At 47.7% G+C, this 12,959-nt stretch overlaps 1 long non-coding RNA gene across 1 annotated transcript in view; it reads left to right on the forward strand.

Moving 5' to 3' along the window:
• The window catches only part of LOC138189917 (uncharacterized), a 145,726-nt gene that overhangs the window by 98,147 nt on the left and 34,620 nt on the right, over window positions 1-12,959 (forward strand). The window contains exon 3 of the long non-coding RNA XR_011176161.1: window positions 2,100-2,162. This is a non-coding gene — a long non-coding RNA (uncharacterized LOC138189917). The remainder of the gene's footprint in view (window positions 1-2,099; window positions 2,163-12,959) is intronic.

A 12,959-nucleotide genomic window follows, 5' to 3' on the forward strand; every position in this document is an offset into this window, starting at 1 on the left:
TGGAACACCCCGCAAGGGGCTCGTTTGTCTAACTAGACCCCCTCCCTGCTCTCGGCTGCCAGCGTATCCACGAGCACGTGGTTATGCCCACTTCGTCATCGGCCACGAAAGGCACGAATGAAAGAGAAAGAGGGGTTGTAGTCCGTGCTACCAGGCCACAAGCCACCCCTACGAGTTACCACCACCGGGCGGCAACGCTATCTTCTCGGTGGCCCATTCCGTCCCTAAATTGTGAGTAATGCTGATTATGTAAAAAGACTTTACGAGACGTTATTACCGTCGTTGCGATTACGATGTTATACGAGCCGCAGAGCGCGCTTAGCCCCGTGGTGCTCGTAACTCCGCCACCCCCTAACGTTGGCTACCTTTGCGTTTACCTTTGCGCTTCGTGTCTCTTCTCTACGTGTGCGTTTCACCTTCGAACCAGACTTCGCGAACGCGCCACCTTAGATTCGATCGAACATACTCGCGTTTCTCCGCCGATCGTTTGTTATCGAGCAACCGCTCGAAGTATTCACGCACAGAGGAATTTTGTTCCAAGGTTATTTAAACACGCGAGAATAGACGAGTGTGTTGATATTATGATTCGAGCATAATGGATATCGTATTCACTTTATCGAGGTATTAATTTTGATAAAAGAAAGGAATGGCTCGACGAGAGATCTAAAATTGAATTTACCGCCAAGTAACGTCACTAAAGTCCTCGAAGTGACGATAAGCCATCGATCGACGCAGCGGACAGTGGTCAATCTTGTCCGCACAAATATACATCGATGGTGAAAGCCAGTCTACTAGGATACCGTTCTACCGTCAATCCGGACTTCGGACGACACAACGAGGACGACCACGACGACTCGCCGGCAATTACATTCTGCGCGCGATAGATAGAGGCCGAACGAAAATGTCCAATTACACGCAACCTTACCACCTACCGCGGCGATCGCCACCGGTGAAGTTTCGTTATCGATCCTGGGGCCCGACATAGTCGCGCGTTAATGAGGAAATCTGTGTGCGCGCGCGCTGAGATCGTGGGAGTAAAGCGTTGTTGACGGTTCGACGCGTTTCTACAGATGAAACAGAGTGAAAGGAGAGACAACGCGGAGGGCGGATTGGCCGAAAAGAGAAGGAACCTTCGAAACAGGAAGAAGAGAGGATCGAGGCGGTGGTCGAATCGTTCGGTCGGAGGGGAAGACTCGACCGGTACACACATACCCTCTCTCTCTCTTTCCCTCCCTTTCTCACTCTCTCTTCTTCCTTCCCTCTCTCCCTCTCTCTCTCGCTCCTGGTACAGCACTGGCTGGAGTTGTGGACGATGATGCGCCAGCGAGATAGGGTAGATTGCAGGCCTGCCGCGCGTCCTGTTGGTATCCGTTGGTATCCATGCGCCTGGCCAGAGCTGATACGGTCAGCCCCAGGATAAAGTAGATATTAACACGAGATGATCCGTTAATGAAGCGTATGTTCTACGCCGCGCACACGCCTAGTTCTCTCTCTCCTCGTTCGCTCTTCCGTTCTCTTCTCGCGCTCTCTATTCCACGCCGCGAACCAACGATCCCTCTTTCCACCGTGCACCTCGTTTTCCCGCCAAACCGTAGCGTCGATATACGCGTAACTCCCTCTCTTTCTGCCTCGCATCGCTAGTCGACTACCTACCACCTATTACCAACAGCCTTTCCTGTTATCTTATCCGAACACCGGCGACCCGGCCGCGAATTATTATTAACCCGCGGCCGCGTCACACGCCCTGTCTCTATCGCTGGCCTCGTCGACGCTTTCGTTCCCATGTACCTGCCTATTTCTCGGTCGTGTTCCCGCCACGAACGATCCAAGGTGAACCCTTGTCACGCGATCGTCGATACCGGACGAGCAACAGCCAGCATTTCTGTAAATTTTGGAAGAGCTTTTAGAAGATCGCCAAAGTTTCCATACGATCGTAAATCCTAATCGAGAAATATTGCTCGTTTATCATTATGATATTACCAGCCAGCTGTTCCCGGAAATTAGGATTGCACTGGCAAGACGAGCGTATCAACTCGTTCTACCGATACCCGGTAACCCTGTTACCTTAATAGACTATTAATACGAATCGTCGTTTACAGGCTTGACTGGTTTCAACACGATCTTGGATGCTGCTCAACCATCACCTGCCAACTATTTGAAAGGTAACAGTTCCCTCTGTCCCTACTTATATCATCGTACACCACCGTCCGACATCGTGACAACACTTATTCAACGAAATTGGGTCGAAACCGAGGCAAACACGATTGCAGCGAAATCTTACCTAATAACTGGAATTCGCGAGTAAGGGAATCGTTTGGAAAAATCAGCACCGGTATCCGGGTAGAGCTATTAATAATTGGATCGGTGAGAGTCACGTCGGTAACATCAAAACGAGCGTCTAACGAGCTGCTAGAGAAGCGAAACCTTTCGCGGCAAGAACATCGCGAGCTGATTAGACGAGAACTCACGAACAAGCGTACCTACACGACTCAAGGAACGTTAGTTGGATGATAAATCGGGACCGCCTTTTGCGAAACGTTTGGCTAAGTTCCTTAGCATGATTCAAGATTTGGCATCGAACTTCGCTATCCAATTTTATTTCGAATGGTAATTTGTTGGATCGCGATGTCGGGCAACGTGTACACGTAAAAAAAAGGGGGAAAAAAAGGAAAAAGGTAAAAAGAGCGTGACGGGAAAAATATCAACGAGAGATTCGAAACGTTTTTGCACCCGGTTTACACTGGTCGGTAGTGAGTAAACGTTTCGAACGACAACGCAGCCATTTGTGTAAAACTGTTTGCCGATGTTGAAATAATTTTTTAAGCGTGCCGGCAAACAGCGAATAAATTTGCATCGAACATGTTACGATATCGAACATGTTTTTTATCTGGCGTAATGATCGCGTGTTTGATGGCCGAACGGTGTATCGTGTCAGTGCAATCAAAACGATTGAAGAATCAATAATTTACCTTGGACGCGTAATTTTGTTAAATGACAGGTTTGCGTCGTAAATTCCTCCGCATGAGCCGAATTTCATCGATACGCACGCACCCCCTCCCCCTCTCCCGCGTATATAGTTGATCGTCGATTTTTATCCGGTGCGGTAAAAATTGAAAACCGTTGTGTTCGACGTTATCGATTGATTTTCCCTGTGTTTCGGTCGCTTTATGCCTCGATCTTACACGCAACCGTTTTATTTGCCCCTAATCGGTTTTCTTATCGGCGGCGTTTATCACTTGCCGCACGTTCTGCTCGAATTCATAAATGGCCGGGACAATAAATGGTTTTTGCCAGAGCATCGAAGCTCGGGTCATTCGGATATTCCCGTGTAAGCTGATAACGACCTACATAAACGAGTCATCGAACACTGGACTCATTCACACAACTGTCCTCCGCTGTTGACCACCCACGACATCGATCATTCAACCGTTCTCGAACTAGCCGCGGCTGAACAGACTGAATGGAGATTTCGAAACTCATTGAACAAATATAGAACAAATAGGTACCGTGTACAGTCCATCGATTTAGCTTCGATACAGTCGGATACGCTGCCAACGATACAAATATCCGACTGATTCGTTCACTACTCGTCAAATGTAAAACTATCCCTTTTTCGAGTTACTGTTTGACATGCTTAGCTTCGTTATCTTTGAACTCTTCTGGATACAAGTACTTTTTTCCTTCGTTATCGTTCTTATACTCGATTAGGCAGAAGATCGGTGGACGAGAAGATGCTGGAGTCGATCGATCGAACGTAAAACTCGATTTCTCTCGGAGTAAAAAGTCAGTAAGAGCAGAAGGAGAGGAAAAAAGGAGAAGGACGAAGGTGAGAGAGCGGCCACGGGCCGACTGGAACTTTTCAGACGCGATATCAAAGCGGACATCTCGAACGGCGCCAAGGCCATAGTTAACGAGGTCCTCGTCTGGCCATTCAGCAGCAGGGTTCCCTTGTTGTCGTCGTCGTTGTCGTCGTCGTTGTCGTCGTTGTCGTCGTCGTCGTCGTTGTCGATTCGGTACGTACCTGTACGGTTACCTGGGGCCCGTTCATTGCATCCTGGCCTGGCCAAAAACGACATACGGTGTAAATCGGCAGGTCTCGTCAGAACAAAACCGCCCACTCGACGACCACCGTGCTACGCTTTCTCGTTCTTTCTCGTTCGACCACGCTCCAGACGTGTAACACGCCCGAGGGAAAAAAACGAACAGGCTACGCGTCGTGTCGCGTCAATGTTCTCTGCCGTCCGAGCACCTCGACGACTTTGAACCGGCCGTTCATTCTTTCTTCGATGACCATTCGAATAATCTCCAAGATCGCGTAATACAACAGAATTTATCGAAAAAAAAGATCCAACTTTCGATGTGTTCGGAGGAACGCAACGTATGAGAAAGAAAGAACAAAGTTCTCACTGAGTATACAAAAACCAAGTAGAACCGGAGGAAGACGGTCTCGAGGGAACTCGAAAAGAACGAAGGTAGCAAGGAGACAACGATCACAGCGAAGAAATCAGAGAGCGTGAGGAAGAAGGAGAGAGAAAAGAAGCAGAGAGATAGTCACTAAACCTACCATTCACACGAGGCCGCAGGCCCTCGGAGTACCTGGAAACGGTGCTAATGATATGCCCGGGCCCAGCCTGGTGAATGGAACCTTTCGGGAATTCTTGGACGGTTTCGTAGAATTAGGAATTCCGAGGTCGGATCCTCGCCGCGCGACGTTTTCTCCCTCGGTCCTCTCGGCTCGCCCTTTCTTTCTGATTCCCGCGTCTCGCGGATCAGAGCTGACTCCATAAAGAGATGGTTTGCAGCGGCAAAGAGGCGGGTGGAGCGCTTTGTGGGAATCGCTTCTCCCCTTCCTCTCACGCGCGTCTTCTTTCTCACCTACCCCGTTCTCCCTCTCTGTCACCTCTCTTTCTCTCTCTCCTCTCTTTCTCTCTCTCTCTCTCTCTCTCTCTCTCTCTTCCGTACGTACGTCTCTTCTTCCTCCACGACGTCACCGCTCCGGGCTGAGATTTATAAGCGCGAACGAGCCTTTCAGGGACGAACCACCGGCTCATCCTCGAATGGGAACAATTTAGAGAATAAGGACGCGCCAGCGCGGAAGCCACGAGGGAAGCGAAAAGAGGAGCCGTCAAACCGTCGCAAAAATTGCTCGACGCGATTGTGTTTGCCCCCGGCCGACTGAATCACCGGAGAAATCGCAACGAGCTGGCTGAGTTTATGAGATCCGACTCCTCCGAGAGACGACTCCTTTGTAACGACACGTATCTCCCGGCTGCCATTGCGGTTACCTTTATCCCCCTTATTTCGCCCAATAAGCATCGTATTTTCCATTCCCCGTGATCCACCACCGAGTCCCTTTGGTTGGATTTATTTTATTAATTTCCACGGAGAACATAGAGTTCCTCGGTGTCTTTGTACAGAAAGCATTGAGATCGGAAACGAAGTTTCGTGAAGGAGGAGCTTTCATTCAGTTCTTGGAGTAGCTTGGTAGAAGAAGGATTTCGATGGTGGCTGGCGGAGTAGAAAACAGGTTTATCGAGTAACTCCTTGATTCCCCGCGCGCGTCAATTGTTTTATAGGATGTTCCCTCTTTCCACATCCCTCTCCGGATCGTGTCTCCTTGCCAGGCCCACCGACACTCTCGATTTCGTCGCTTTTTACACGGTTGTTAGCCGCTACCGCCGCCAAGGTGGCGCCACGCTGTACCATCGCCTCAACCAACAACAACCAAAAGAAAACTTTCCCCTGCCGGTTGATCATTTTACGTACCACTGTTGGACCGCTTTTGCGGCGGCGGCGGTCCAATCAAAACCGAAGAAAGAACCTTGCTGCTTCGTTCCCATTCCTGCGAGATTTAAGAGTTCCGATCTTGATTTGTACTCGAATCGAATCTGGAGCTAGAGGAACTTGGGTGCTCTTGGTCTAAAGAAACTGTGCTTCTGGCTATATCCAGATTTCATTAGCTGCGCAGTCGGCAGTGTATCTAAAATCGTTAGCGTTCACGGCATTTTCATCTAATGAGAGTAATCGCTATCAAAATGTCGGCCCAAAATAAAACCACGAACAACTTCTCGATACCATGGCGATTACCTGCGATAGTTGCCGAAAGCTATCTGTCATGCATAGCACGTGCTTAGAATACAACGTTGGTCTGGCTTCCCCGAACGGAAGTGGCCGGTAAACGTGCGGTTTCGTTTGATCGGCGACATTCTGCAAGGGAATCAGAGACGCGGTTCACGGAAAGGGAAAAAGAGCAGCGTCGGTTCTAGGAGATCTCGCAGCTTTTCGCTGGTTCTTTCATTTCCTTTCCTCCGACTAACGAACCTATAAATATACATCGCTTTGAAGCGGCGTGTGACTGGCGCGCACGCGATTAAATAACCGGAAAGGCCTTGCGAACCGGTCCGCTTCTGTACTCTGAGCGATGTACCGATAATTATAGAGGTGCGGAGGGCCGGTAATGAGCACGCTTGTTCCATGGACATTAATTGAATGGGCCACGCCTCACAAAAGTAAGGTCTTAACACGGACCTTTTTATTGTACGCTCTTAACGAGATCGAAATGAAGACACTTTCTCGTGAACTTTTTATATCCAACCATTTCGTATCCTGGCTTTCTTTATAATTTTTATATGAAGCGGTTTAAACGCGCAATATTCGCTTTGGAAGATATTCATCTGGAACTTGAGCGAGCCGGGAACGATGTTAACGAAACGTCAGTTTCATTTTCAGTTTAATGATATACCCGCGAGTATTCCGAGTTACTTCATACATGACGTTTACATGGATTCCACTTGACAGTGAACAACAGCAATTGCAATTGGAAGATAGCGGCCTCGTTAGCAAGCCCATTCTCCCGGAAAGTAGCGGTCCCTATTCTTTGTACAACCTTTTTCGCCTATCTATCGGTTGAATCAAATTAGTCTTTCCTGTTATACAAGGGAACGTCTTCAAGCCAGCATGGAATTAAATCTAGCATTTCATAAATTTCACTTATATATTGTATATTTCTATTTCAACAAACTTCTACTGTGTTCCACTACGCTATAACTTCGTCAAAAGCCATATCTACCGTAATCACATTGTAATGCGATTTGTCAAATGTTGCTGAAATTGGAATATACGATAAGTGATAAACGACTGTATAGAGTTAATCACGCAATCATCTTCTTCAGTCGTCCTCTTGCTCTCATCGAAACTTCTACACCAGCGACGATTATACGAGCGGAGAAAGAGTGTTCCAATTTCAGGCAAATTTTCCAACATTCGATATTTGGGGAAAAAAGCTCGGTGATGCAAACCCCTCTTCGTACCGCGATGGCGCGTGTTTACCACCCTTGTTCTCCGCTCATTGGCGCCCAGCTAAAGGAGAGAGGCGCAGGGTCCGTTTTATTTTATCAGAAGCGATGGGAACAGCGTGAGAATTCGTTTACCTTTTTCCCATTAAGGAGCGACGGTGTCGAGGCAGGGTCGGGCTTTACGGAACCGGGCTTGCCGTGTCATCAACGTTTTATTTCCACCACCGTCCCCTCTCAACCTCTTGGCCGCCGGTCCCGGGAACGAACGCAAAAGTTTAATTAATTTCGAGCCGCGGCATTAAGTGGCGGTATCGGTTGCTCCCCGCGCGTTCCTTTCCTCTTCCCAGCTTCCAAAGAAGAACGTCTCTCCTCGAGAACTTTCTCTCTCTTCCTCTCGGCCGCGGTCTTGCTCGATTAAAAATTAGCCCATTCGCTGGCCGTACGACTGTGATAAACTCGGATCGTTCGTCATAGTCCGTGACGAAGCTACACGCAAGCTACACGCCGTGGAATACTATAAATACGATAGACGTGCTTGGATCTGGAGATTCAGAGCGAAATAGGTATATCGAGAGCTCTTGTTTCGCGATGTTTATACCTACAATCATGGTAGAAAATGGAAATAAAATTCCTCTCCAGCTTCTTCCTCTTCTACTCGATCTCTTCTCTGTGTAGAAGTAATAATATCGGCATGAATATCTTCCAAATGTTTACCGTTACCCTCGCAACGAAAACGTGTTTCCGTATCGTATTCGTCAAAGCTTCGACACATCGTTTGCGATCCCCGCCACCTTCGCCCCACGGTCAAGCCTACTCGGTAAGTTTGTTTACTCTGGAGCTGGATCGGAGGGTGGCACCAGTGACTGATCACCTCCGAAACCGAGAAGGGTTTTCGCGGCAAATCCTCGAGGACAGGGGTCGTCGCGGTCGTGGCTTACGTGGCATCGTGGTCAAATACCACCCTTATAGGTCGACGACAGCCCCTCTTAGGCATCAAGCAAACTCGCGTGAGCTTCGAAGAAGCTACCAAATATAAATCTGTATCCATGTCGCTCTATTACGCAACGTCGACACATTGTATATATAGCTGAGCAATATCTTCTGCATTTTGTCTGCCTTATCCTTTTCTCCGATAACTATTTCCAACGACAAAAGGTCCAACTTTTCGACTTCAACTTGCTAGCTATTCGAACATCAAAGAATGCTTCGTGAAACAGTGTATACGTTCGTGAAAGCTCGCGACGAAAACGCGCGCCGCGCCCAAAGAGAATCGTCATTCGTAAAATGCAAGTACTAGGAGCTTGGAACACGTGTCCGAATCGTGACGCTTTTTCAACGAGTGCCTGCGAAACACGAATGGCACGGGAAAACGACGAGGGCCGTCCCCGAGAGTTTCACCTTCGTCGAAGAGGCTAGCCGCGTGCTTTTCGCCCGTAGATCGAGCGTACGACGCGCTCACGCCTCCGTGACACGCCTCGATAACAAATCATCGACGATCTGTCGCGGAGGCGCGTGTTTGAGTGCTGCGACGTCTCGAAAAGCGTGAGGTTCGGGCTGACGGGTAAGACGGTGGAAAAGATTCATGGGACCAACGGACGGGAATAGTTTCGTTGACGTGGCGGCTTCGACGACCATGACTGCGAGAACCGCCTCTCGGTCTCTTCGGACGACGCGGAATGCGCTCGTCCCGACTTGTGAATTTCTAACTAGCGATGGGCTTGATGTCGGGATTCAATCGCGAAGTTATGATATACTCTTCGGTTAAGCTACGTAGTTTGATGAATAACGAGACTGATGTAGTTTTTTAATGACCGTGGTTTCGAACCAATGGATAGATTATCGTTTGTCTCTTGAAAATCGAATATTAATCACGTTCTTACATATGAAATTGAGAAATTGATAAAAAATGGAATCGATCAGTTTTGCTTCAGGGAAACTAGTATCATCGATTAAAATATTGAGAGAAGATTTTCAACTCGGCGAACGACGAACATCCTTTAATCATGCTTGATGTCATCACTACCAAGCACTTTTCTTTCGACACTCGAGCGCGTAAACTAGCACCGCTACGCTCGAGTGAGCTCTCCTCTCAGCCGACGCGAACGCGCGTATATTTTACGCGACGTCGCGTCGGTCCATCCATCAAGCCGCCGGGCTTTGGCTTGCACGGCAGAGGTTAGAAGTCAGGTAAAGGAACGAGCACGGGAACGAGGCGTCGACGAATTGCCGTCTCCACAGACTAGGATTAGGATACTCGAAGATCAAACGGCGTTGCTTGAAAAACCCATGAAATTTGTCTAACTTCCGACTCTTGCGACCTGATAAAGACTAATCGCGGGATTTAATCGCGCTTTATCGAAGCTATAAATGAGCGAACTTAAAACCTTGGATGTTCCTTTTTGCGAATAAACGTCGGTGGAATGCAAAGAGATAATTGTGTTTTCTAGGCATTTCATTGACCAAATCGGCAGTGACTTAAAGTTTCTTATTGACGAAGGCGACCTCCGCGCGAGCGATTTTTCACTATCATCCATCGAAGATTGTAACTAATAGCGTGTATCGATAAAACGAATCCTTCCATCACGCAGATAGTAAAGTGTTAATCCAATACTTTGCTTCCTGCTTACATCACGATCATTAATCTTCGACTATCTTTACGGTGTGGCAAAAAAGATTCTTGCATGTAACAAAGACGAGTCTTCTATCGTATGTTATACATACCTCGTGGTCCCGTGAGCAGGTCGACGAACACGAAAGCAGCGCCACGCAAAGATGCCCCCTATCGTTATTAGTCCGCCAGAAGCGAGCATCGTTCGCAACGATCCCCTACAAGCGGCCGGTACATTTCCTGCAGCGTGTCCGGTCCATTAAACGGCCCAGAAATATCTGGATGACTGATGAAAAGAATCTTTGTTACAAGTTGCGCGCAGAAACAAGCTCCGGCACGCCGGACGACGCTAATCCGAGTACATTTCGCGGTCGTTCATTAATCATCCCGTGTTGGGGCCTGGACGCGCCTCTCACGGTGATGGCTCGTTGTAAGGGCAGAGGTCTCGATGAGTTATCGGTGCTCGCCGGTGTGTAGCGGGCACGCGGGGCCCTTCCTAGGAGAACAGGCCGCGCGTTCTGCGATCACTTTGAAGCGGCGACGAGACCACGGCGTCGCTTGCAACGCCGCTGACAACTTCGTTCGCCGCGAGTGCTCGCGATCCATTAGGCCGAGAATACCAAACGAACCGTGTACAGCAGCGCAAGCCGCGATACAAATGAATTTCCAGATCCTTTGTGAGCTAGATCGAAACCTCTCAACCAACATCTTTGGATGTGTTTAGTTAGTGGACGATTTAGAGAGTTATCTTTGACGATGATGGAATTTAATGCACGTCGAGAATATAGGTCTGTTTGTGAGAATTTCCTAGAAGGATTTTATATGTACACGGAATGATTCTTTCGCTAGTGGAAGCTTAATATGTTTAATAAGTCGCAGCCCAAAATAATTCAGTCTTGCGTTGGAAGGACATCGAACGTTCGTCTTGTTTTCTTAAAACGTCATCTAAACGATATATCTCCATTTATAAGATCGTCGAAAGAAGAAAACGCAGCAAACGGATAGTAACGTCGTCGTCGCGAATTTTCCTTTGCGAATTTTAACTGTTCGCGGTGGCGAATACACGGAAATCATACCAAAGGCTTCGAGGAGAGGGCAAAGACGATCGGCGTCGAACGCGGAAGAGGACCCCTTTCGCGCCGTGTTGCCACGACGGGAATTATTTAAATGGATTACCGCGGCAACTCCGTAGCGAAGTTTTCCAGGGGATTCGCTGATCCGCTCTTAAAATTTAGATGGATTATAAGGTGGGTGGAGGGGTGGGAAAGGGGGGACCAACCTGTGAAAAGACGAGGGGGAGGAGAAGAGCTGGGTAGGCGGCAGACTTCGTACTTATTATACTTAACGGAGGACGGCGTCTTTTTAAAGGAGCTAACAATGAGGGATGGTGGCCGCAACCCCCTCCCGCCCCATGACCCACCTTCTGCCACCCGTCCACCCGTCTTCAAGAAAATGTTTAATGCCGCGGAAAGTAAGACGCGGTAATTAATATCCATTATCTCCTACGCTGGCGACCTCCATCCAATTAGCTTCACGAATTCTCCGACGCGGAAACCGAGACGCATTAGCTACGGGTTACACGGGGATGAGGAGATCACTGAGACGATCGACGTGATTTTTTATGTCTTATGGGTGACGTCACAAATCCTTAGAGTGATCCTCTCGCTAGTTAATCCTACGTTCTTTCGATTATTTTTGATCTACGAATTGTATATTTCTCGCATTAAAAAATATCTTAAATTTGAAAGAAAAGTTTTTATTGGTACAGGACATTATTTATCGTTCCTGTTGTACGGGACATAAATATTTATAAATATCTTAAAACATCTATTTTCGTTTTTATACCACGGTGTGTTACCGGCGCAGTGACATTTTCTTTTACTTAACGAAAGAATAATTCTGTCATTTTCATAGTAGAATATTAAAATTTACGGACATCGAATCGATCCGCCTGGATGTCAATAAAGTTTCAAACACGTGTCGTGTTCAAACGTTGAAACTATGTATTATATATTCTTGGCATAGAACGCCGGGAATTAATCTAAACAAGGAAGACGCGTTCGCGACAAAATCCCGCAACAATACGACAGAACCGACGATCAGCAGTTTCCTCCGGTGTGCTGGCAGACAGCGTGTGTTCGCGGTTAAACGCAGTTGTAATCTTAGAAATTGCCGTGACAGGGATCCATCGTTGCGTCGTGTAAAACACGCTTGTATGCCTGTTTAAATGATATACCCACGCATTCCTGCGGGAGGACCTCCATTCATAGATATAACATTCGCGTAAAAACTCGTTGTTCTAAAACCTACGTGTCTTTAAAATTACATCATAAACCACGATTCGCGAGAGGAAAAATTAGATATTAAATGTGAATGACGTACGGAGATCGAAGAGCTCGATCGTATCATTGCCACTAATTAACGCTACTTCCTTGCTGGTGCACGACCCACTCATCGCCGTATTGCTATTGCCTATCTGTTCCTTGCGAGTTCGAAGGAAAGTACGTAACGATTTCCAAACGGGAACGAGAGAAGCAGTTACCTCGATCGGAAAACAGAAACGGGTCGATGTTATAATTAGTGTAACAAGCTGGATGTTTGCGGTATTTAAAGTAGTCCGGCAAGAGCCAAGTTGGCACGCGGTGGCCAGTAAACGATTTTCATACTCGCGTCCCGTCGCGTGATTTGTACGCGTGCCCACCGCTATACTTTCCTCGCTTTGATGTGCATCATACGTTAAAGCGACGAAATGACACGAATGAAAGTCGACTGCGTTCTGCTGTCATAAACGAGGGCGTTACGCGTAATAAGTTTGACACATTCGCCTATTAGAGTCGACGCTGAATAATTACAAGCTCGTGAACCAAGTTGGCTCGCCATTTTTCTGGGAGCCGATGCCGGCAGCCCAGCCCTATATTTCTCTCTGTTTTTTATGCGAATATTTTCAATGTTTTGGTTGTATTCAAAACTATAACGTGTACTCCCTAATAAGGCTAACGAGAGTTCTACGAGGCAACGTTTCGCCGGAAACCAAAAACAATGCGTTAATTCCGAGC

Source organism: Bombus flavifrons, chromosome 1 (assembly GCF_040668555.2).
Source record: "Bombus flavifrons isolate JBK064 chromosome 1, iyBomFlav1_principal, whole genome shotgun sequence".
In the NCBI taxonomy this organism is placed as follows: domain Eukaryota; kingdom Metazoa; phylum Arthropoda; class Insecta; order Hymenoptera; family Apidae; genus Bombus; species Bombus flavifrons.